At 51.0% G+C, this 4,180-nt stretch overlaps 1 long non-coding RNA gene across 1 annotated transcript; it reads right to left on the bottom strand.

Annotated features, from left to right (window-relative positions):
* Positions 1–527: 527 nt before the first annotated feature.
* LOC129084163 (uncharacterized) lies at positions 528–3,833 on the bottom strand. The gene is made up of 3 exons (XR_008530566.1): positions 3,281–3,833; positions 2,667–2,728; positions 528–1,416 (listed from the first exon to the last, which is right to left on the bottom strand). It is a non-coding gene; the product is annotated as an uncharacterized LOC129084163 (long non-coding RNA).
* Between the last annotated feature and the right edge of the window lie 347 nt (positions 3,834–4,180).

The raw sequence follows: 4,180 nt of genomic DNA, 5'->3' as shown, positions 1-4,180 counted from the left end.
CCCCAGGACCAGAGCTCCTGCTGAGTCAGCCCCAGTCAGCCCCGCACCTGTCCCCGACAGGCACCACTGGGCACAGCTCAGGGTCTCTGGAATGGGAAAGCGTTGGATGCCCAGGAGAAAAAGGCCAGTTTAAAAGGAAGCCAGCATGGAAAGACCCTGAGGAGCTCGTAAGGCAGGGCCCCAGGGCCAAGCCAGAGTCTTCTGGGCCTGGGCTGTCCCTCCTGCTGCTCTGTGGCCCGCGGGGCGTAGCCACGGCACACTGCAGGGCTTGGCCGTGTTTTCTGAATTGAGGGACACTGGCACTAAACCCGATTCTCTATCTTGGTGCCTCGGTTAAAAATCCCATTACAACTTCGACGTCCATCGGATTGATGACTGGAGAGGGCTGGATACCCGGATACGTGGCAATTGAGCTGTTTGAGCCTGCCCGCCTCCCTCGCCCAGCCATCCCCCAGCCTGGGCTGGCATACGCTTAAAGCCCTGGCCTGGGCTGAAACGTTCTTGCTGGCGACTGCGGAGATAAAACAGGATTTAAAGGCAATGCATTTTCTACCACGCAACCTTATCTGGATTGACTGCTCTGGGTTTTCAGCTAAGTGTGAATGTGAAGGATAATTACTATCGTGTGTTACCTGAGATTACAGGGTTGTGTTCCGACTAATGACACCAGGAGAACCAAGCAGTTGTTAATATTTAATCAGTCTCCTGGCTTAACAATTGGATAAATGAGGTGTGTAATTACACAATTATAACAGACATTTCAGATAGGAATGGTACTAGTATTGATACTGAAGGTGAAACCTGGTAGAAATACACCACCAGGTCATTTCAGAAGTATTAGCAAAGAAGACTCTTCGAGGAGGGTCTCTCTTATGAAATTATAAGTACAGATCTTAAATTCTTTTTCAATATGGACTTTCCTCCTCGGGGGCTTTCAGTAGTGAACATTGGGCCAGACGTTTTATTGACATCACAGGTACGATCACTGGAGTATTTAAATGGGCCCCAAGAGTCAAGCTCCAGAATATTCTTCATCGCATTCTAAAGGTGAGTCATGTTTAGTGGCTCTGTGTGCTGGTGGGTTTTGCTTGTTTGATTTTTTTTTTTTTTTTAATGTTTTATTGACATCTGACACTAAGCCAAAACCCAGGACAGTGACCACCAATGCCTCCTCCTCTGGGTCGTTTCTACATGACCCACCCCCCTAGTCTATGCCTCCGATCCCCGCGCTGGGTGGCCCCTAACAGGGGAGCCGCCCGAGCTGTCTCTGCTAGAAGGTGTTATTGGCAGTCACTGTGTGGTCCAACCAGACATCCTAGTTCCTCTCAGTTGCTCATAGCTTCTCAGCAGAAAATGCCGTTTTCTGGTGAGGGTCCCGGGAAGCCAGCTATCTGAGTGTTCATCCATGGCCAACGCCTGGAAAACACAGTCAAGAACTCATTAAAAGCATCTGGCACAGTTCAACACCCAAACCCACGCTGTTACCAACCAGGATGACGGCAGCTCTGTGGCAGGAACCTGAGTGAAACATGTGGAAGGTATTATGGGCAGCCCCACATTGCTCCAGGGTCATTTGTCAAAGCTGCAAGATGCCATTCTCCCTCTGCTCCATTTGGTGACCATTCTGAGAGTCACTGAATTCACCTGTGCCCAGGGATGTATTGTTAGCAGCTAGGAATACCCATCTCCGCCTCCCCAGTCAGGTCTCCCCAAGGTTTCACAGCCTTCTTTTCTTTCTGGGCTGAAGAACCATTTTTAAGAAACCTCTATTATCCCTCATCGGTCTAGCAACATCCCTCAATATCCAAGTCCAGCCTGTTGGCATGTGCCCTGGTGCTGGCAGGAAGCAGGGCCCCCACCATGCCCAAGGTTCCGAGGTTCCGAGGGCGAGTGCCACAGCTCTGCACGGACCACGAAAGGAAAGGAGTCCAGAGACAGGAAGTCTCGGCTCATTTTGCCATTCAGTGGTCACCCTCTCTCTGAGGGTGACTCCCCCAGTCTCTCTAGAGAGAGACCATCTCCCTGTGCGCTGGGACCCCAGTGCCTCCATGAGGTGGGATGAATGGCTCAGGCGCCAGATAGATCTGGGTTTGGATTCTGGCTCTGCCACTTACTCTCAGCACGAAGCAGGGAGTGAGTCCCCTTCCTACGCCTCTACTCCCTCAGCTGTAGGATGGGGTCACCCTGCAGCATCAGAACGGTGTGGGGAGGGGAGAGAAACCTGGCCCCGTGGCCGGCCTCTGGAGATGCTGGTTCTCTCCGCCTCATTCTGGCGTGCGTTAGCGATCGCTGCTGCTGCTGCTGCTGACCAGGGGCTTCCAGCTCTTACCGCCATTCAAGCCACAGTAAGTACTTAGTGAATACTAGTAATAATTCTCAGCTTTTTAGCTTTTTATGGTGGCTTCTATTGCTTTTCTAAGTCAGAACTTCACATTTTACCATCTCATTTTAAAATTTGAGTGTACATGCCTATTACGAACTCCTATACCTATAGGTTTGCTGAACAGAATGCATGACGACGTCATGCCCGCTCACTGGAGGACCAGTGGAGGCGTACCAGCGATGCTGTCTGTGGGCAGGTGACATAGGCTGGGGTTACTGACACCCAGGGTTCAAGCAGGTCCTGTGACATCCTCCCCTGATCCAGGCTCACAGAGGACACATACCATAAGCAAATCCAGCCAGAACAGGCAGATCATCAAACGTTTGCCGTTAGAACCATCCAGTTCTGTATGAAAAGAAAAACGTTAAGCAGAGACTCAGGGGCCTGGATTGGAACATCTCTTAACACATTTTCACTGAAGTCCTTGTGGATGCTAGGGGAGAAATATTTAAATCATAATAATCATTATTAACTAGTTGGCAAAAGTACGCAGGTGAAAGCTACCACTGCCTAATGGAGATCTGAGTTGCTGATAAGTGCATTTATGCAGTTCTTTTTTAAAAACAAAAGACTCCTTGGTGTCTCTGGGTTTCAGGTAGAGGCCTGACCGAGTGAGAAGGCCAGTGGGAAGCGGGCGCCAATGTCTCTGCGATGTGCCCTCTTCGTCCCCTCTCCTCCAATCCCACCTCTCCCAGGCTCAGACCTCCTGGTCTTTCTCACCCGGCTGGTGTTGAAAGGCAGTTCTCAGCTAAGTAAATAGCGCTGGGAGGAAGCCAAGGCTCTTGGAAGTGAGTTAATCCTTTCCCCATCAAAATCCCCAACAGCAATCTGGGTTTGTTTAGCTGTTCGGTACTGGTGTTCGAGTGCTTTTTCATAAACACGGAGGGAATCACTCACGTGGGCAATGTCCAGAGTGGCCATCACCACCAGGCACGAGGTCACTCTTGCTCCTAAGGGATGGTTGCCTTGTTCCCTTCCTATGAGAAGCTGGCCGTTACTCTGCATCGTCTGCCCATCATGGTGCACACGTGCCTGTTATATGAAGTCTCCTCAGCAAGAACAGCGTTTCTCCTGATGCCTCATACTTGCTGGCCTGCAGGCCTCTCTTGAGTTTTGGTCTCTGGGCCAGCAGGGGCCTCAAGAGGGGGTCCAGGGCCTGAACAGTCTGAGCGCACCATAGGGCCTTCTGTTGCTCTTCTCTTTCCCCTTGAGGCTCTCACGCCACGCTTTCACCCGCTGTTATCAGACCTGAGGTACCCCAGCATCACCCACGTGCTGCGTTAGAGTGGCCGTCACCTCTGTTGCAGGTAGTCATCCGTCTGCCCACTTGCATGCAGAAGGGTTCCTGTTAGGGGCTTTGAATGGGGCTTTCCAGACCCAATCCCAAATTGGGTGCCTCTCCCCCAACAAACAGTTCCAGAACATCAGCTCGGTGTCCTACGATTCAGGTCAATGTTGACATTATCTACATGAAGACAACACCAGATCCCACAAGGAAAGGGCTCAGTCCGTAAGACTGTCCCCTCTTCCCCGCCCCCAACCCCCACCACACACACTTCAGAAGCCAGATGCAAGCCCAGACTCTTACCTCTGCTTCTGACCTACTGGCTATAGAAGGGAGGTTCCAATGACGCCCAACTCAGAACACCAGTCACAAGTCCAGGTTGTCATCTGTACTTCTGACCAAGTGGCTATAAATCAGAGGTTCCCCTACCCCTTCCTTGGGTTGGATTAAATTGCCAGAATGGCTCACACAACTCAGAGAAACATATTGCTTACTAGATTACAGATTTATTA

This window comes from Pteronotus mesoamericanus, unplaced genomic scaffold (assembly GCF_021234165.1).
Source record: "Pteronotus mesoamericanus isolate MK-2021 breed Mesoamerican mustached bat unplaced genomic scaffold, CSHL_Meso_final contig_130, whole genome shotgun sequence".
In the NCBI taxonomy this organism is placed as follows: domain Eukaryota; kingdom Metazoa; phylum Chordata; class Mammalia; order Chiroptera; family Mormoopidae; genus Pteronotus; species Pteronotus mesoamericanus.
The sequence above is the reverse complement of the archived record's forward strand: the minus strand, read 5'-3'. Positions and strand labels throughout refer to the sequence as shown.